Source organism: Marmota flaviventris, chromosome 3 (genome assembly GCF_047511675.1).
Source record: "Marmota flaviventris isolate mMarFla1 chromosome 3, mMarFla1.hap1, whole genome shotgun sequence".
Lineage (NCBI taxonomy): Eukaryota > Metazoa > Chordata > Mammalia > Rodentia > Sciuridae > Marmota > Marmota flaviventris.
Genome location: NC_092500.1, coordinates 128473216 through 128494690, shown reverse-complemented (window position 1 = coordinate 128494690; position 21475 = coordinate 128473216). Strand labels below are relative to the sequence as shown.

Below are 21475 nucleotides of genomic sequence, written 5' to 3'. Positions count from 1 at the left end.
TGGCCCACTGATAGGAGCTTCCAAGGTGCTAGGTTGAATTCTACCCATGCTAAGGGGTAGGCTAGGCAGGCTGCAGCAAGCAAAGACCACCTTGGTTCTTCCACAGGAGATGACAGGCACCAGGCAAGAGACCCCCTCTCCAAGCCACAGTGGGCTTTCTTGACTCCCATAACTGTGCCTTGCTCCAAGCAAAAATAAACTCCAAACAGCGAGGAAAAAAAAAACACGAAATTTAAAGTCCGACACAAAAAGCCATGCAAGAGAACTTTATTATAAATGAAAGTGAAGTGAGGTGAAAGTATAGTAAAAGCAAAGTGAAGCTTAAGCAGAGAGCACTCTCCAGAAAGTGTGCCGTCTCTGGGTGAGCAGAGAGTAACATAGGAGACAACGCTGACTCAAAATTTATTACTGTTTGATGTTTACCAGGAGAACTGGGGACCACCTTCAACTCCTCCTTCATGTGTGGGTGGTAGAATTTTTTACTTTAGTTGGTCCTCCTCCAGAACTGTCATGGTGGCCATCCTGTTTGGAGGGACTCCATTTACAAGTCAATCCCATGTTAATATGGGCACTGAGGTCTGTTGGGAAAAGTATAAACGGCAGCCATACCCCAGAGAAAAACCCCAACATGGCGCCTAAGGACTTCTTCCTACCTTCTTCTTTTCTGCAGTGGCGCGAAAAGTTCCCGCCTGTGTGAACTCTCCCGCCGGCGCCAATTTCAAATCTCACTGGCGGGGAACCTTAGCCCCAATGAGAACTAATTCCTGGGCTCCGGAGCTGATATCTGAAAGAACTTGCCAATAAACGGGTTGCCTGCCATTTATCTAAGCCCTACCATCTCCCCCTTAGTTCTATATAAGCACACAGCTTTTTGCAATAAAATTGGAATTCTCCCCGCGAAGTGTCTTTGCGTGGGGAATTCTTTCAAGGTCAATATCTGGTCAGAAGTCACCTTAATGGGCCTGCAGTATTAAAGGAATCTTCCTTCCCAGACAAATAGAGACCCTTCTAGCCATCATTCCTAGCTTTGCATCAACCTCGGTGAACCCTGTCACATTTAGTTCCATTAATCCTTTTCTTTTGATGTATTTTCCCACTAACTCATTTGTTTTTATGTTTTTTCTACAAATTAACTACCAACTTTTGCTTTCTCATCTACTTCGAAAGTAGTTTAAAGAAGACTCTAAAGTAATTTAAAGGGGCTGGGGATGTGGCTCAAGCGGTAGCGCGCTCACCTGGCATGGGTGCGGCCCAGGTTCGATCCTCAGCACCACATACAAAGAAAGATGTTGTGTCTGCCGAAAACTAAAATGTAAATAAAATATTTAAATAAATAAATAAATAAATAAAGTAATTTAAAGAACATTTGTGATCTTGCCATGCATTTCATTGCTTGTTGCTAGATACTACCTAAGACTGGGATTACAGGAGTACACTACCATGCCTGGAAAAATTAGTGATTTCTACAGTCAACTAAAAGTAAGTAAAGCTAGAGGGTTTATTTAGGTTTCCCCTCAGTTACATCATTTACTCGACAAATAAATGGATTAATTAATATTTGGATACTTGTTCAAGAACTTCTGAAAAATATTTTTTTCTTTTTGGCACTGAGAATTGAACCCAGGGAGCTTTACCACTGAGCTACATCCATAGCTTTTTGTTTTTTGAGACAGGGTTCTGCTAAGTGGCTCAGGGCTTCTATAAATTGCTGAGGCTTGCCTCAAACTTTAAATTCTCTTACCTCAGATTCTCAAGTAGCTGGGATTACAGGCATGTGCCACCACACCCAGCCCAATAATCACTAATATAGAATATTGGCATTATCAGGTTTTACTTTTTATAATGGAGTTTTAAATTTGGGACTAGTTAATATTATCAAGGAAATCACTATCTTTACTTTATAAATTCACATATTCAGAAGACTTTCATAATCAAGATAGCCTATCTCAAAGTATTAGGCATTTGTGAAAACTAATCCAGGAATAAAAACAAATATAATCATACAGCAATTGTTAATATTCCATTTAAAAAATATTTGGGCTAGGGATATAGCTTAACTCAGTGTCAGAGCTCTTGCCTAGCAGTGCAAGGCCCTTGATTCAATTCCTAGTACCACATAAAAACGAAAACAAAAACTACCCCCCCCAAAAAAAAAGAAAGCAAAAAGAAAAAAATTAACACATTGTTAAGTAACTTTGTAAATTAAAATTAGGTAACCTATTTTTATAGATAGGGCTAGGAATGTAGCTCAGTGGTAGGGTACTTGCCTAGCATATGTAAGGTCTGAGGTTTAATCCCCAGTACACCTAAAAACATAAAACACATCAGGTAAAAGATGAAATAGTATTACAATATAAATTTTTTTGGGGTGGTGGGTACCAGGGATTGAACTCAGGGGCACTGGACCACTGAGCCATCCTCAGCACTAGTTTGTATTTTATTTAGAGACAAGGTCTCACTGAGTTGCTTAGTGCCTTGCCTTTGCTGAGTCTGGCTTTTAACTTGGGATCCTCCTGCCTCAGCCTCTGGAGCCACTGTGCCTGGCTACATTATAAAATTTTACATGTAATGTTTTCTAAGTTTCGATTTAGCAGTAGTTTCTTGAATGTCAACTTAAAACTAATAAATGTCTCTGAATAACTTTTCTTCTGGATGTTAGATTTGTGACTCCGATTTCTTCAAAGTTGAAGATAATAAAATATTAGAGCTTAAGTGTCTTAGCTATCCATTTTATCTAAAATACTACGCTTAATGTCTTAGGAGCAAGGAAAACAAAAAGTTGTTCTTTTTTCCTTAAATACACAGTTGATAAGGATTGGCAGGTCATTTCTATTGCCTTGGATAAGAATGTTTTATAAGTCTTGCACTCTTGGATAAGCAATTCTGAAAGATATTCTCATTTAAGAGGGTCCAAAGAGAATAAAAAAGATGTTGCTCATTACATTTACTCTTAGTGTTACTGTTTGTCCTCTTTTTTGTGACTGAGGAACTCCAAGTTTATCTTTGCTATTTCAAAACTAGTGACTGACAGCTGGGTGCCCACTTTTAGTCCCAGCTACTCCCAGAGACTAATGTGGGAGAATCACTTTAGCCCAGAAGTTTGAGACCAGCCTAAGCAACATAGCAAGACCCTCTCTCAAAAAGGAAGAAAAAAGAAAGAAAGCAAAAGAAAACTAGTGACAGAATTTACAAGTGTTAAGGGAAAGGAAGAAACTAGCAAAAAAAAAAAAAATCTTGAAAAAAAAAATACCTATTCCTTCTGAATATTGTAACTCGGTTAGAGAGAACATGAAATATTCAAGTCCAAGGGATTTTATTAACTAATTAACTTATCAGGTATTTAGGATACCTCATCTTTGCTCTAGGCAAGCCTTTAAACTCATGTTTTTCAAACTTTGTTGCAATTCATTAATGAAGAATAAAATAAACTTTGTGGATCCCAATCAGCATTAAGAAGAAACTAGAGGCTGGGGATATAGCTCAGTTGGTAGAGTGCTTGCCTTACATGCAAAAGGCTCTTAGTTCTAATCCTCAGAAACACACACACACACACACACACACACACACCAAACAAACAAACAAAAAACCCCACTACAATAGTATAGGAAATCCCTGAAACTTTTCTTTTTGTTTTTGAGAGACCAGGGATGCCTTCTAACACTAAGGTACATCCCCAGCCCTCCCTCAAATGTCTTAGCTAATAATTATCTCTACCTGTTACTGGATATATATTTTGTAGTATATGGCAAAACTATGAATGCCACTGTACTTACTAGTGGCATTTTTTTCTAAACTACTTCTTTTTCTTTCTTCCTTCTTCCTTCCTTTCTCTCTCTCTCTCTCTCTCTCTCTCTCTTCTTCTTCTGGGGATTGAACTCAGGGTTAATCTACCATTGAGTTACATCCCCAGCCCTTTTTATTTTTTATTTTGAGACAGTCTCATTAAGTTACATAGGCTGGCTTTGAACTTGCAATCCACCTGCCTTAGTCTTTTGAATAGCTAGGATTATAGGTGTGTGCCACCAAGCCTTCCTCTCCCTCTGATTTTGTTGTCATGTGGTCTTTTCTCTATCTGATCCCTCTTGCCTTCCTTTAGAATCTTGTTCTTATCTAGGTACCTAGATTCATTTAGGTAATCCAGAATAATCTCCCAAAATTCTTTTTTTTTCTTTTTTTCCCAGTACTGCAGATTGAACCCAGAGGCATTTTACCACTGAGCCACATCCCAAACCTTTTATTTTATGTTGAGGCAGGGTCTCACTAAATTGCTTTAGGCCTTGCTAAATTACTGAGGCTGGCCTTAAGCTTGTGATCTTCCTGCCTCAGCCTCCTGAGTTGCTGAGATTACAGCTGTGTGCCACTGTGCCTGGCTCTATTTTACTTTTGAGACAGTGTAACAGTGGCCTACTTGTGCTTTGAATATAACCCTTGCCGCTCTACCACTGCAGCTTATTTTTTTTTTTAAACTGGTGACCGTGGATTCCTGCGGCTGCTTTTTTTTTTTTTTTTTTTAAAGAGAGAGAGAGAGAATTTTAATATTTATTTATTTTTTTAGTTTTCGGCAGACACAACATCTTTGTTTGTATGTGGTGCTGAGGATCCAACCCGGGCTGCATGTATGCCAGGGGAGCGCGCTACTGCTTGAGCCACATCCCCAGCCCACTGCAGTTTATTTTTAAATTGGGCATGTTTCCTTCTCTCCTCCTGCTCCTTCCTAATCTCTCCCCTCCCTAATCTCGGGAAACAGTATTGCCTTTCTTCTCCATCCTAGGCAGTTATCACTCCCTGCATACATACCCACAATAGGAATGAAGTAATCCAAACTTTGGGGATGAAACCAGAAGATCTCAGAAATGACTATCTCCCAAATTAACAACTGATTTACAATTCCAACAGAGAACATGTGGAATGAAGCCTTTGAGTCACCTCTTTAAAAGTCCCCTGTTCCTAATGATGGGGAAAATCAAAGCCTTTGGGACAGGAGTCCCCTGTGTTTCTCCTTTGCTAACAAAGCAATAAAATTTCTTTATCCTTTTTCTCAAAATGGTGTCCTCATTATTGGATTGGCATCAGGGACAAGGACCAAGATTTCATTTCGACAACAGGATCTTGCTAAATTGCCTTGGCTGGCCTTGAACTTGCCATCCTCCTGCCTCACCTTCTTGAGTGGCTAGACAGGATTCTTAATCATATCAGCAAGTTACCTTTTTTCTCATGTAAAATAACATGTTTACAGGTTCCAGGGATGAAGATGTGGTTATCTTTGCAGAATCATTGTTCAGTTTATCACATATGACTTCTGAAAAATCTCATGCTCTGCAAAATTACATGTGTACGTGCATACAGATAGACTGACTTATACAAGACAGTTGAGGCTAAGAAGCAACAAATGAGCCAGATTAAGCAGGTCATTTCTATAATCCCAGCTAGTTGAGAAGCTGTTATATGGACAATATTTCTAGTAAAGATGAAGGGAACTTGATGCAACAGGATGTAATGGACTGGGACTGCTGACATTAAAAAGAGGACAAAATTCAGAGATCAAGGCTGGGGATGTAGTTCAGCCCTGCTTAACATGCCTGAGCCCCTGTGTTTGTTCCCCCTCAAGAAGAAAAAAAGAAAAGAAGGAAGGAAGGAAAGAAGAAAGATAGAAAGAAGAAAGCAAGCAAGCAAAGGTCAAACTTTAAAAAACTGGGATTTGGAGAGATTGGGCATTAAAAACTGTTATCAGGCTTGGGATGTGGCTCAAGTGGTATCGCCCTTGCCTGGCATGCGCGGGGGGGGGGGGGGGGGGGGGGTGCTGGGTTCAATCTTCAGCATCACATAAAAATAAAGATGTTGTGTCCACCAAAAACAACAAAAAAAATATTAAAAAATGTCAGGGACTAGAAGGAAATTCTCCTTCAAAGATTAGCCTGACAGCCCCCTGGGAGACATCCTGCCTGGGAGGCATCCTGCAGCCACCTATCTCCCTGGAACATCCTGCGGTTATCAGGATCATCAGACATCTTGCACCTGGCAGTTTTACCACCCACATCCAGCAATTGTTGATTAGAGAGCTTCCCCATCCCCAGCATATAAATACCCCTGTGTGAACAATAAAAGTTTGCAGCTTGATCAGAACTTTTGTCTTGCTGTCACCTTTCGTGTCTCTTGTCCCTTCATTCCTCCCCACCTAGGTTCGCTGCCCACGTTGATGTGTCCTGCCGGACGGGACATTTGGCGCCCAACGTGGGGCTCAAGCCTTTGACTGAGGGGGAACGCCGTCCTCCGGGAAGACTTGGCCAAGCGGGAGCGCGAGATCGCCTCGGCAGACACGACCGAGAGACAGATCCAGGAGGAGAGTGAGGACGACGCAAGGTGAGTGACCCACCATGGGACAAGCAGTTTCGTCACATGAGTTGTTTTTGTCAGGCCTCAAGGAGGCCCTCAAGACACGGGGGGCGTGTGTTAAGAAAAAGGACTTAAAATTATTCTTTTCATACATAGGAGAATTGTGTCCATGGTTTCCCCTTGAAGGGACCATCGATGGTAAAAGATGGCTTAGAGTAGGAGACTGTTTAAAAGATTATTATGAATCCTTTGGCCCAGAAAAGGTGCCTGTTCCCACCTTTTCTTACTGGAACCTAATTAATTAAAAAAAAAAAAAAAAAAGCTTAAAAAAAAAAAAGAGAGATATTTTTTGGCCTTTATGTTCTAGAAGTTTGTGCTAAGAGAGTGAAAAAAAGGGAGAGAAAATGTGATGTTTACCTGGAGAGAAATAAGTTTCAATTTTCTATTGTTTTTGTCAATACTCAGAAAGTATGTACGGACCTTTTTACTACATGATTGTCCTATGAATCAGAATGGCTGTAACTCAGCCGCTGGGGACAAGAGACTTTAGCCGCTGCTGCTCGCTATGGGGTCCTAGCCCCTGCGGCCAGCAATGCTTTTAACCCTTGAATTACTTGACCTAAATGCCAAACACAGACTAACTTAAGATCTGATGGTAATGCTAGCATTTGCTGCTAAAAAACCTTTGGAGCACCCACGTGCCACAGAAAAAAGTGCAGGATGTACACAAGCTGCAACCGCAGGTCAGCAGAGACAGAACAAGCTGCTACCGCAGTAAGATCTTGGCCAGGCGGGGGAAAATGCAGACAAAATCAATCAAAATGCAATCGGCTAGGAAAACTTTTGCCCCGAAAATGGGCAGCAGACTCCATGTTGTTTGCATCACCATGGTAACAATGGGGTGACTGGCAGGAAGAGCAGGCTTCCTGGTCCCACCTCCCACACTTTCGCGGGCTTCCGATTGGTTCTTCCACAGTCACTCAGACGGGACTTCTAGTCCCGCCTTCCAGCCACTAACCTGTACTACTGTGTTTCAGATTTCTACCGGAGCTGTTCAGAGCCTGTATTTTTAAGAATGCCTACCTGTAAATGCTAACGAAAGATATCTTTTTCAGACAAAATTTAATTCCACAGGTTTCTATGTTGCAGCCCTAAATTTAAGTTAGTTCTGAGTTAAATAACCTGACTTTTCTCTATAGTTGTGTTACTAAATAATGTTCTATTGATGAGAGATCAAACATGCTTCTTTATATTTTACTTTTAATTTTGGAGGTTATGAGGATGCATTTGCTCGCCACAGGAACAAAGCCGGCAATGTTCCTGTGATGACCAAAAAATCCTTATTCTCATTCCTAACTATAAAAAATAAATATGTATACTCAACAAGGATTTTATTTCAGTTACATTAAGTGACGTCACATAGAAGAGTGCACTCCTAGTTAAAAATAAATTAAAATGGATCCAAATATTTTAAAACCACGTGGTTACATAAAATTAATACAATTATAAGTTATGTTCTTATTCTTAATATATATATTTTTAAGATATTTAGATAATCTATATTTGTTAATCTATAAAATAATTAGCACATGCCTAATTGATTAGTTAATATATATTTGCCTAATTGTTTTTCTTCAACAGAAAACCCATAATTTATGTTTTGTATTACATTTATCAGATACTCTGCCTTTTCAGTTACAGATATTTGAGATAAATGTGTTTACTATAAATTTGCTTTTAAGTAAAAATACAATCTTCAAGTTACTGTTCAAACTCATAAGATGATAATTATAATTATGTCTACAAAATATCTAAGGATTTTAACTATATTTTCATTGATATTTCTTATCAAAGTACAATAATTTGTTTATAGATTCTAAGGTTTTCAGAAATTGTTCCAAGTATAACAAAAAAAAAAAAAAAAAAATTTCTAAAAGAAAAGGATGCTTCAACAAAGAAAAAGCACACATGGATCCTAAAAAGAAAGAAATCATCTTTGGGTAAAACAAGGTCTTTATATTCATATTTCAATGATAAAAGTATTTTCCTAAGTAAAAAAGATTTTTATATTGTTATCTAAACAGATGATGTAAAAAGTTAGAAAGATTAAAAAAGAGATTTATATATACTACACTGACTATAATTAATTTAAGGGTATTTCAGGCTATTTTTCCTAGTTTAACTATACTAATGTGAGCTAAGATTTTGTCCATATTTTGACATGATAAGCACCTATTAAAATGTAAGTTTATTTCTTTAAAGAAAGATCCTTATTGCCTAATAATTCTTACTGTTTAAGACAAAGATTAATTTTGGTAAATAAATTCACATTGTTGATTAAACATTTAAGTATATTGAACTACTAACTTAAATCCGATTTTAACAATTGCCCTTAGAGACTAAAATTAATTGATTCTAAGACACTGTGATACTAATTTTTACATATTTTGTTTGTTAGATAATCATAAAATTAAAAAAAAAAAAAAAACCAAACACAACATTTTATCAAGATTAAGGTTCTCCAAATTAAAGTTATATATTAATTTTAAACAATAAAGGTTACAAACTTAAAAAAAAAAATTCATTGATATTATATAAGTTCTCTGACTAGATCTATTGTCCATAAAAAATACAGTAAGATTTATATACTGCTCCCTACACAGGAAATAACCTTAATCATATTTTTTAAAGACAATTAAGAGATACCTATTTAAAGGATAATATTCTAAAATATAGATTTTGGGATCGCCTTAACCATGCATTATTTGCCCTTAATTTTCTTACCCTAGACAGTGAAGGCCATTCGGCCGCAGACAGACACTGGCATCCCTAGTCCAATTCTGTTCGCCCACCTGTAATGTGGCGCGATCCCCTTACAAATAAATGGAAAGGCCCAGATCCTGTTCTCATCTGGGGACGAGACTCAGCTTGTGTTTTGGACCAAGAGCAAGCAGCCCCAAGATGGTTACCAGAACGCCTGGTTAAACAGGTTAATGACTTATCTCAACCCAGGGACGGAGACCCTCCCCCTGAGGACAAATTTTCCTCTTTTGCAGATGCAGCCAACAATCTGTGTGAGGATCCTGCTTAAGGCACTTCTGCTGAACAGGTTTGTATACGGAGGCCTTAGCCCTCCACCTTCCAACATCAGGGAGTACCTTTTTGGCCCCCCCTGTGAATGCAAGGGAAGATCTTGGACTCAGGCTCCCACTAGTTGGACCCAGATTGCTGACTGCGTGACTAAGGTGGCTTACCTCCATGCCGAGGTTGAGTTCATCAGCCTAAATGGGTATGTGTTAACAAGCCAAAGACTATTCCCCCCAGTACAAGTAAAGCTCTCCAAAATTGTTCTGCAACTTGTACGCATACCCAGGCGATGCATGTCTCTTGTTATGCGTCAGCCTCAATTTGTGTTAACAAGCAGGGAGAACAAGTTTTTGAAGCCACCCTAACTAAAACTCATGCAGCAGAGGGGACCACTATTCATTATACCCTCCTCCTCTTTGACCGGGGAGGAGAAGGCATATATACCAAGTTACAGTCAGCTGGATGCCAAGGCACTGTTGGTAAACCATCCTGCTGGCCCATTAAGGCCCCTACAGAGGTCTCTGATGGTGGAGGACCCACTGATGCTGTGAAGCATCTTCAGATAATCAAACTTTTGAAACCCCAAATCCCTGAGCTCACATATCATCCCTTAATGCTGCCTAAATCCCAGCTCCCAGATTTAGATACCAATACATTAGATATTTTGGAAACTACCTTCTCCTTGCTTAATAATTCCAACCCCACCCTTGCTGGTGATTGCTGGCTCTGCATGACAACAGGGGCAATCATGCCTATGGCAGTTACTACTAATTCTATCATAGACAATGATAATACATGCCAACCTGGATTTCCTTTTAAAGTACAGCTTATAGGCACTTTTACATCATGTCTTTTAGGCGCGATGCAGAATAATACCTATGATATTGATGTTGGAGTTACTTCCTTTGGAAATTGCTCAACAGTAAAAAATTATTCCTCACCCACCCCATCTCTTTGTCCCCCCAATGGCACAGTTTTTATGTGTGGAGGAAACTCAGCCTTCCCCAGGCTTCCAGCGAATTGGACCGGTGGCTGTGTTCTTGCCTTATTACTCCCTGATATAACTATTGTCCCAGGAGATGAACCTCTACCCATTCCTAGCCTAGACACCTTAGTCAAAAGACACAGGCGGGCAATACAGGCCTTACCACTCCTTGCCAGCCTTGGAATAACAGCTGCTGTGGGCACAGGTACAGCTGGCTTAGGCACGGCTATACACTCTTACCGTCGCCTATCTCAACAACTTATAGATGATGTACAAACTCTATCAGGAACTATTAAAGATTTACAGGACCAAATAGACTCCCTGGCAGAAGTGGTCCTTCAAAACAGACGAGGCTTAGATTTGCTGACAGCTAACCAGGGAGGTATTTGCTTGGCCTTAGGGGAAAGATGCTGCTTTTATGCCAATAAATCAGGCATAGTACGCACTAAAATTAAGCAGCTTCAAGAAGATCTAGAAAAGACAAGAAGGGAACTATTTGAAAATCCCCTCTGGACTGGGCTTAATGGATTTTTACCCTACCTTCTTCCACTATTAGGCCCTTTGTTGGGTTTACTTTTAATGGTGTCCATAGGACCCTGCATTATAAACAGGCTGGTACAATTTATTAAAGAACAGATTAATATTTTGGCCTCTAAGCCCATACAGGTTCACTATCATCATCTGGAGATGGAAGACCGCGCTGCCAACATTTAAAAGGATGTTCTACCCTTCTCTCAGGCTTATTTCTTAAGTTTACATCCCCACAGATCTCTCTTTCTTATATAAAAGTATAAGTAACAGCTCTGACCAATCATCTTCTGCCCTTGCCATAAGGGTTCGCTCCTCCATGGGCCCCTCCGCTTGGGGGAGGACTCACCCATGGAGTGAGGACGTTAGGCCATAATGACAGAGGGTGCAGGAAGGACTGCAGGAGGATGGATCCACGGATCCCAAAACCCAAGACCTCTGAGTGACAAGCTCTGGTGCATGGCGGTTGGCATGCTCCCCCCTCAAAGCCGTCTCCTCCAAAAACATGCCAAGGCCACCATGAAATCTCCTAGTGAAGACGCTCGCTCGGATCAGGAGATATTCTAAGGCCTTCTAGAGGAACAGAGCCTCTATCACCCCCTAAAAACATGGCCGGTAAAGTATGGTCAAATATTTTATATAAGAAAGGGGGAGATGTCAGGGACTAGAAGGAAATTCTCCTTCAAAGATTAGCCTGACAGCCCCCTGGGAGACATCCTGCCTGGGAGGCATCCTGCAGCCACCTATCTCCCTGGAACATCCTGCGGTTATCAGGATCATCAGACATCTTGCACCTGGCAGTTTTACCACCCACATCCAGCAATTGTTGATTAGAGAGCTTCCCCATCCCCAGCATATAAATACCCCTGTGTGAACAATAAAAGTTTGCAGCTTGATCAGAACTTTTGTCTTGCTGTCACCTTTCGTGTCTCTTGTCCCTTCATTCCTCCCCACCTAGGTTCGCTGCCCACGTTGATGTGTCCTGCCGGACGGGACAAAAAAATTCTCTCTCTCTCTTTAAAAAAAAAAACAAAAACCTGTTATCATAACTGGGCATGTGCCTCCTAGCAACTCAGGAGGCTAAGGCAGGAGGATCATAAATTCTATGTCAGCCTCACCTGAACAACTTAATGAGACCCTGTCTCAAAATAAAAAAATAAAAAGGGCCCTGGAGATGTAGCTCAGTGCTAAATATGGTGATAGGAAGGAACTGCAACTTGTTTTACATTTTACATCCTCATTTATTATGTGTATATGGTTTATTTTTTCCTCCAGTACTGGGGATTGAACCCACTGCTACTGTACATTGAGCTGCATCCCCAGCACTTTTAATTTTTATTTTGAGACAGGATCTCACTAAGTTACCCAGGTGGGCCTTGAACATAATGAGATGGGAGTGTTTGTGATGGTTCTCTGTCTTTTGAATCTGAAGAATGAGATTCATGAACAGGAAGGGTGAGAGCAAAGTAACAGGATTTAATCAAGTATTAGAAAGGAAGCCAAGCTTCCATAGGAGGAGGGAGTCCCAAGGAGAGTTGCTGCAGGGTGGCTATTGTCTAGAAGTTTATTTGTTTTTTGGCATCAGGGATTGAACCCAGGGCGCTTAACCACTGAGCCATAACCCCAGCCCTTTTTATGTTTTGAGACAGGGTCTCAACTGAGTCGCTTATGACTTTGCTAAATTGCTGAGGCTGGCTTTTAACTCAGGGTCCTCCTGACTCAGTCGTCTGAGTTGCTGAGATTACAGGCATGTGCTACCATGCTTGTCTAGGAGTTTATATAATAATGTTAGAGGGGAGTTAGGTAGCCTTAAAGACCAGGGGCTAGAGATTTTTAAAAAGTGGTTTTTTGAGTCCAGTCACATCAGGGCTCCTGGTATTTATGTGCCCCTGACCAATAAGGATATTGATCACACCCTTTCACTCAGGAATTGGCTCAAGTTTCTGTTGCATACTTTCAGTCTCCAGTGGGGTCACTGGTCCTGATCTGTCTACTCCATTTGTTAACTGCTGGGGGTGTGGGGTACACCCTTGATCCTGTTTGCCTAACATTTCTATCTCCTCTCAATGCCACCCACCTGCCTCAAGTTCCCAAATTGCTAGGATTATAGGCAATTGAACTCAGGCACTTAACAACTGAACCATATCCTCAGCCCTTTTTATTTTTAATTTTGAGACAAGTTCTTGCTAAATGGCTTAGTGGCTCCCTAAATTGTTGAGGCTGGGTTTGAACCTGTGCTTTCCTGCTTCAGCCTCTTGAACTGCAGGGATTATAGGCATGCACCACCATGCCAGGTTTATACTTCTGTCTTCTGATCAGAACCCCTACTCCGTCCAGCACACGCCTCTTTAGTGGGCTGTGATATAGTATAGGGTCCCTAAATGTTTTGTACTAAGCTATTATATTATAAGAGGTTTGGGGATAAAGCTCAGAGATATAATGCTTGCTTAGAATGCAGGAGGCCCTGGGTTTGATTTCCAAGTTGGGGTTGGGTTGGGGGATTGGAGGTGATAATAACAAGAGGCAGGATTTTACCCCCTAGGATTAATATTTTTCATGTGGAATTTCAAAAATTAAGACATTATCAACTGGTGCAGTTGCACAGGCCTGTAATCCCAGTGACTCAGGAGGCTGAGTATGGGAAGTTGGAGGCCAATCTCAGCCTATTCAAATCCACTTGGTTCAAACAGCACTATGCAGGAGTGGATTGTGGAGGAGGGGCATTGAGAATGAGTGCTAAGGCAGTCCGTGGGTGTGTGTGTTACCAAAAGCTCAGTCCTGTCACCCATGCCAATCCAACAACGAGGACACAGTTTTGAGAGAAAGAAAAAAAATGTATTGCTTTGCTAGCAAAGGAAAAGTACAGGGGACTCCTGAGCTTTCTGCCCAGCAAGAGGAACAGGGGGACTTTTAAGGAGGTGATTCAAAGGCTACATCCCACCTCTTCTCTCTGGAGTTTAATTTATTATTAATTTGGGAGACAGTCACTTCTGAGGTCTTCAGGGGCCATCCCCAAAGTCTGGTTTACTTTGTTCCTGTGGTGGTGTGTTATCTGTTCTCAAGAACAGATAACATTGCCTGGGATGGGGAAGAAAGGCAATCCTATTTTCTCTGAGATTAGTCAGGGGAGAGATCAGGGAGGAGGAGGGAGAGAGGAAGAGAAACGTGCCTGTTTTAAAAATAAGTCACAGTGGCAGAGCAGCATGGACTATACTCAAAGCATAAAGTGGACACTATTACATGGGGGCTGTGTTCACACAAAGGGGGAAGGAGGAGAGAGACAAGAGACCCAGGCCACCAGGTTCACCATCCCAATAACCTTCCTTGGAAAGCAATGGGGGGCATGTTAGTAATTCATTAGCTGTGTGTCTCGGTAAAATTTTCAAAATATTTGCCCCCCTCTCCCACCTACCAGGGTTTATCTCTCTGCAATACTCATCACTACTTGCCCCTATGTTCTGGATGAAAGATTTGTTGTGCGTAGACAACAAATGCATGTTCCATCAGGACAAAACTTGTTCTTTTTTTTTTTGGCATGTTGGGGAAGGAATCCAGAGACTCACACACAGTAAGTGTTCTACCATTGAACTACATTCCCAGCGGGGAGAATAAGAGTCAACTTCAGCCATTTTTGCTGTCTTGCCTCATAATTCTAAACCTCCTGCAATTGGATTTTTGCTCTTACTTCTCCCCTGGAATTCTCAGACCCTGACATAGGGAGGGTCTCAGAACAAGAGGGAGGAAAGATGAGAGTAGAATAACAGGTACAAAATTCACAATACTGTAAAGCAGTGCAGCTTAAACCTTAGCAGGATCAGCTAGGAGGCTAGTTAAAATGCTGAAGGCTGAACCACAGTCTTTCATTCAGTGCATCTGGGTTAGAGTTTAAGAATTTGCATATCAGCAGGGCTGATGGCACACACCAGTGATCCCAATGACTGGGGAGGCTGAGGCAGGAGGATGGAAAATTCAAAACCAGCTCAGCTATTTCCTTTTTTTATGTTTATTTTATAGTTGAGCACAATATCTTTATTATTTATTTTTATGTGGTGCTGAGGATCGAACCCAGGGCCTCAAACGTGCTAGGCAAGCGCTCTATCACTGAGCCATAACCCCAGCACCACCCTTTTTTTTTTTTTAATATTTGATTTATTCGGGCCTGGGGATGTGTCTCAAGCGGTAGCATGCTCACCTGGCATGCGTGCGGCCGGGTTCGATCCTCAACACTACATACAAAAAGATGTTGTGTCTGCGGAAAACTGAAAAATAAATATTAAAAAAACTCACTCTCTCTCAAAAAAAATTATTAAAAAACATAGTTGATTTATTCATACATTCAAAAACGTGAAGATTTTATTATGGACTGGACATAATACCAAATATATTACTGTTTTCAAACAAACTACATTGAATGAAAATTAAACATTTTATTTGACATGTAAGCATATATAATATTTTATAGAAAAAACTAGTAATAATTATATTGTGTCAAATATAAAACATTAGATTTCAATGATTTCCCTGAATGTCTTAGTTGCTTTTAAAAAGTATTTTCCTATATTTGGGGTAAGATTTTATTTCTTTTTTTTCCTTGCTTTTTTTATTGGCATATTATAGTTGTACATAATTGATGGAGTTTGGTGTTACATACTCATACATACACACAATATAACCATAGGATTTGGCCAATCATTCCTCAGCAATTCCCCTCTTCCTCCTCACTTCCCACTCCTAGTTCCCTTTCCTCTACTGAGATCCATCCCCAACTTTATTTTCCTTTTTCTTCTCTAGCTTCTACACATGAGACAAAATATACACCTTGATCAACTGAGTTTGACTTAATTCACCAAACATGGTGATCTCTAGTTCCATCCATTTTCCTGCAAATGCCATAATTTATTTTTTCTTTATCATCCTCAGCAATTTAGTGAATCCCTAAGCAACTGAGTGAGTTCCTGTGGGGGGAGAAGGGGGGAGTAAAACAAAAACGCAGCATTGGGGATGAACCCAGTGGTTAAGTGCCCCTGGGTTCAATCCCTTCCAATCAAAAGAAAGAAAGAAAAGAATCTGCATATCAAACAAGTTAACCAGGTGCTGTTGATACTGTCTCAAGACCACACAGTTGAGAACCACTTCAATAAAGTGTTGTGGCCCAGCGCAATAGTGCCCACCTAAAATCCCAGCAGTGCACGAGACTGACTGAGACAGGAGTCTGACTAGCCTCTGCAATGTGAGACACTGTCTCAAAAGGAAAAAAAAAAAGGGCTGTGGATATAGCTCAGTGGTAAAGTACCCCTAAATTCATTCTCCAGTCCAACAAATAAAGTAACTGAGGTAGGAGAAAGGGTTAAAATGGACAGGCAGGAAAGTTGGGCTCCTTAGGCCAGATTTCTATTCAGCAGGGCTAAGAAACTCTAGATAAATGCCTGGCCTCATCAAGGGTCAGGCTGACTCCCATTAAAGCAGAAAAAATTGATAGTGAAACATCTGCTGTTTTGTACTTGGACCCCCAAGCAAAAAAGGGGGCACAGTAACTTGAATGGACCAAAGAATGCATAAAACATTCCTGAATACTGAGTGCCTTACCCAGGACTGGGTGAGAGTCTAGCTCCCTTAATTCTGTAGATTGATATGAACCTACGCATTAGCCACTCTCTGGTATCCCTTTCTTGGGACCCCTCCCTTTTAGGAGCTCTGCTTTCTTGCTTTCTATTACTCTAATAAATCTGTTACTTTACTCTTACCTTTATGTCAGTGGATTTCATTCTTCAAATCCAGAAGACAAAGTATCCAACTCTATGCTCCGTCTGTAGCTACTCACCCATCCAGAAATGTTCTTGATCATATAACTTCAACTTTTGCTTTTTACCAAAAACAAGGTTTTTCATATTTTTTCCCCATCATTTCCAGCTAAACAGGAAATGGAGAAGGGTGCACATTGAACGAAAGAAAATGAGAAGAAAACTGGGGGCTTGGTCTCCCACCACCTGTAATCAGTGATCAATTTTGATACTTTGCCAGAACTCAATCCAAGTATTTTTTTTGTGTGTGTGGGCAGAGAGTAGAATCTTATAAAATTAATTTTAGTTGCTCAGAAATGTTAACTGCAATTTACAGTCTACAAAACAAAGATTATAGATTAAAAATACGTGCCTAAAAACGTACATGTCAATAAAATATCAAGGTAGTAAAGTGTTTATAACAGATACTTGTTTATTTTTCTTCTTAGTAGAAGTTAGGGTGAAATTTCTAAGATTTAAAATGAATAAGGCAAGAAAAACTTTAAGAAAACTTTTTTTTTTTTTTTTTAAAGAAAACAGTTGGAGAGAAACCTGCCAGTTTCTCTTCTAGAACTTTTAAATCCAGTTCACAAATCAGTACTGATCCCCTGGAGTAGAGTTTGGAAACAAAACCAAACAAAAAAGTTATATTTGAGGCAATTTCGGGATGATTTAGTCAAGCATACATACAGTTTCCAACATATTTACCCTAGGGTGTGATTATTTTAATGCAGAGGGAATGAAGAATTATCCTATCAGTTCAAACTACGCCCACTTTAACTCACGTGAATCCTTTAACCATTGGATCATTAACATTAAAATAGCCTGGAAGATTGACCTATCTGTAATTTAAAAGGAAACCAGACCTGAATTTTCAGATTGGCTCCACTGTCCTCACCAGCTGATGAAGTTTGAAGTTTTAGTCTCAGGGCTACAGTTTTTTTTTTTTTTTTTCCTCCCAAGCAACAGAGGGAGCAACTTTTTTGAGGGTTTGCTCACCTCCCAATGGATCCATTGCAAAAATTTAACCCAACCTCGACCCAGGAGTCTTTTCCGATGTCTGAAAATGAAGAAAATTCAGGTAAGTCAATGACCTTCTTGAGAGCAAGGGTTTTGGGCAGTCAAAAGCCTTTCTTCATTTCTTATATTAAGTCTTTCCAAAAGGTATTCCAAGTTAAGTAAATCTCAAAGGAGAGGAAGGCTGGGTGCATACTTTCCTTTGCTGAGAAAAAATGGAGTTCAAAAAGGAACAAAAAGAGGGAAGTGGAAGGAGAATTGAGTATTTATGTTCACTATATTTAAGAAATCTTTAGACTTCTCCTCCTCCCTACTCCCTCCCTACCCCCGGTACTGGGGAGATTGAACATAAGGGTGCTCTACATGTTCTTCAATTGAGCGCCATCCCAGCCCTCTTTATTATTTATTTAGTACTGGGGGGGGGGGGCGGCGGTTTGAACCCAGGGGCGCTTTACCATTAAGCTAGATCCCGAGCCTTTTAAATTTTTATTTTATTTTTTATTTTTGAGACACGGTCTCGCTAAATTGATTAGGGCCTCATTAAATTATGGATGTTGGTCTCCAACTTGCAATCCTCCTGCCGAAACCTCCGTCGTCGTTGGGATTACAGGCGTGCAACCCAGCACTGGCAGTCTTTATATTTAAATTTTGATTCAAGGTATTACCAAAATGCTCCGGAACTTGCCATCCTCCCGTCTCAACCTTCAGGCTTTTGAGCCACTGAAATTTGAAAAACCAGACTTTTAAGGCCAGTTTCTGGAATAAAGAATGTTTCCAGGACGTAGTTTATCTTAAAACTTTTTTATTACTTTTGATACCAGGGATTGAACCCAGGGGCGCTTTACCACTGAGCCACATCCTCAGCTTTTTTTTTTAAGACAGTCTCACTAAATTGCTGAGGCACGGTTTGAAATCGTGATCCTCCTGCCTCAGCCTCCCAAGCTTAGCCTACCACTCCGGGCCTAGGACGCAGTTTATGGGGGAGGTGTAGGATCAATATTTTCTTCCTCAGCAATTCATGTCAGGAACGGTAGAAAATAACAAACATAGGAAACTCACGTTTCACTTTAACCTGATCTTTTTCTCACCAACTTTCTCAGGAATGGCTTTCCATCTAAATTTCCCCTTTAAGAATGTTAATAACAGAATATAATAAAAACAGTAATTGTACACTGGGTGGGGGGGAAGAATGTTAATAACAATCAAATGGCTCTTCTAGGGAAAATAAAAGGAAAGGGGCGGATTTACAAAACCTGGTGAATGTTCTGCGTGATGTAAATTGGTGGTAGGAGGAGACCCCGGGTTGCTTTCTCAAATTGCTTCAGGAATACTGATAAGGAGGTCCGGGCTCCCGGGCCTCTTCCGGTGGAGGGATTCCACTTTTGTCCGCACCTGGTCTTGGCTCCAGGGCACCTACAACGCCCTCTACCCGCCCTACCCCACAGGCCAAGCTGCCCTTGGCCAATACCCCAAACTACCCACAGGGCAATTAGCTTGAGTCCGGGAGCGGCCGGCACTGACAGCCTTCCTCTCTGCCTTGCGGAGCCTGTCTGCCTCTTTGACTTACTAGGAGTCCCGGTAGTCAGAACCGAGTGGAAAACAAAAATAGAGAAAGAGAATAATCTGTATAATATCCCCGGTCTCTCCCTCTTCATGAATCTGCCTCAGTGCCTGACATACACAAGGTGGGCTTCTTTTGACTCCTATTTTTCTGAGTTTTGTTTTGTGGCAGAAGGTTCCCAAGTTTAAGGACAGTCTAGGCAACTTAGGAAGACTCTTGTCTCAAAATGTTAAAAAACAAACAAACAAAAAAAAAGGAGGGCTGGGGGTGTAGTTAAATGCTAGAGTACCTATAGGTTCAATCCTAGTACCCCACCCCCCACAAATCAGAAACCAGGGGTTTATTACCATCTGTCCCTGTGCAAAGAAATTTAGTTCTGCCTTGCCTCTTTTGGGGTAGGGGTTCTGGGTATTGAACTCAGGGTCCCTCTACCACTCAGCTACACTTTTTTTTTTGAGTCAGGATCTTAAGTTGCCAAGACTGGCCTTGATCTTAGTGAGTTATCTTCCTGTCACAGCCTCTGGGATTACACCCTGAGAAGACTGGGACTTTGCATTGTTTCCTGTCATCTTCCATCCTGAGCAACTTCCTATACTAGTGCATTACTCCCGTCTGCTTTAAAAGCAGACCTAGCAGGAGACCCCGGCAGGAAGATTTCAATATTGAGACCAGCCTGGACAATTGAGACCCTGTCTTAAAATAAAAAATAAAGGGCTGGGGATGTGGCTCAGTGTTAGAGTGTTCTTGGGTTCAGTTCCCTGTAATGTACAAGCGTGTGTGCACCCATACACACAATCCAGACCTAGTTTGATTGTGGAGTAGTGACTTATCAATGATGCAAGTCAAACTAATGAATCTTACCTTCTTTCTCTTTCAGTGGACTCTCATCCGGTCAGTTCAGAAATGCTAGTAAAGAAACTTCATGACTTGACTCTGAATCCTTGTGCTAAATGGCCGTCCCCTGTGCCAGAAGGTCCACGCCAACCACTGGACAGGAGTGAGAGGGTCTTACGGGAGGTCAGAAAGGGCTTTCCCAACAGGCGGCGAGGAGTCCGGACATTGTTATCTGCACGGAAAGAGCTTGTGGAAAAATGGAGATATCTCCTAAGTGTAAGATTTTCCCAGATGAGTTTGTGATATGGGTAGGGCTATTGGATCTTCTGGGCAGATGGCACTGCCATCCCAGGATGATGTATACATTAAGATGTCAGCAGTGCTGAGTGGCAGTACTCAGGCTGGATAACTTACATCTTTAAGGCTCCCCCATTTCTCTTTTAGTGGGTATGTAACTTGTTTTGTAAACCCAGGAGCGCTTAACCACCGAACCATGTATCCTTAGCCTTTTTTATTTTTATTTTTTGGGGTAGAGCCTTGCTAAGCTGCTTAGGGCCTCAACCTTCTGAGTCCCTGGGATTATAGGTGTGTGCCACCATGCCTGGTTGTAACTTTTTCTTAGTTTTAAATAAAAATATATTTTTTTCTTTCCATGAAGCTTCAAAAACAAGAAAGAGAGGACAATCTTAAGGAAGTTCAGGTAATTTTTTTTTTTTCTTTGCTATAAGTGTGGGTAGGGTATATGGTTTGGTTTGGATTTTTGTTTGGAGAAGGGGGAATTGGCTTGAAGGTTTTTTGTTTGTTTGTTTGTTTTGTACCAGGGATTGAACCCAGGGGCACTTGACCACTGAGCCACATCCCCAGCCTTGAGACAGGGTCTCACTAAGTTGCTTAGGGCCTTGCTTAATTGCTGAGGCTGGCTTTGAATTTGGAGATCCTCCTGCCTCAGCCTCCCAAGCCACTGGGATTACAGGCCTGTGCCACCATGCCTGGCTGGCTTGAAAGTTCTGAATCCCCAGGAATTCTGGAGAAATCGGTCCATGTTTATAGTTGTTTATTTGATGCTGGGAATTGAACCTGAGTTTTTATTTTTTAGAATGGTTTTAAGTTCACTGCAAAATTGAGCAGCAAGTAGAGTTTCAGTATACCCCTTTCAGAATAAGGTGTGGATAAAGAGCATAGATATTTGCATGAATTCACTTCCTGAAAGAGATGTATACCACCTCACACATAGCCTCCCCAACCATCAACAACAGAATTGACACATCACCCAGTGCATATTTGACATTAGGGTTCACTCTGTTATGTTTGTACTTACAAGTGCTTCATAAACATGATCTTCGTAATGGT

At 40.9% G+C, this 21475-nt stretch overlaps 1 long non-coding RNA gene across 3 annotated transcripts; it reads right to left on the bottom strand.

Annotated features, from left to right (window-relative positions):
* Positions 1-251: 251 nt before the first annotated feature.
* On the bottom strand, positions 252-16759 carry LOC114104421 (uncharacterized). 3 transcript variants are annotated; one of them, XR_011706938.1, is made up of 5 exons: positions 16678-16759; positions 15126-15192; positions 1236-1305; positions 654-793; positions 252-522 (listed from the first exon to the last, which is right to left on the bottom strand). It is a non-coding gene; the product is annotated as an uncharacterized lncRNA (long non-coding RNA). The 3 variants fall into 3 exon arrangements; XR_011706937.1 differs by having other exon boundaries at positions 654-784; XR_003584841.2 differs by lacking the exon at positions 654-793 and having other exon boundaries at positions 252-578.
* Positions 16760-21475: the final 4716 nt, after the last annotated feature.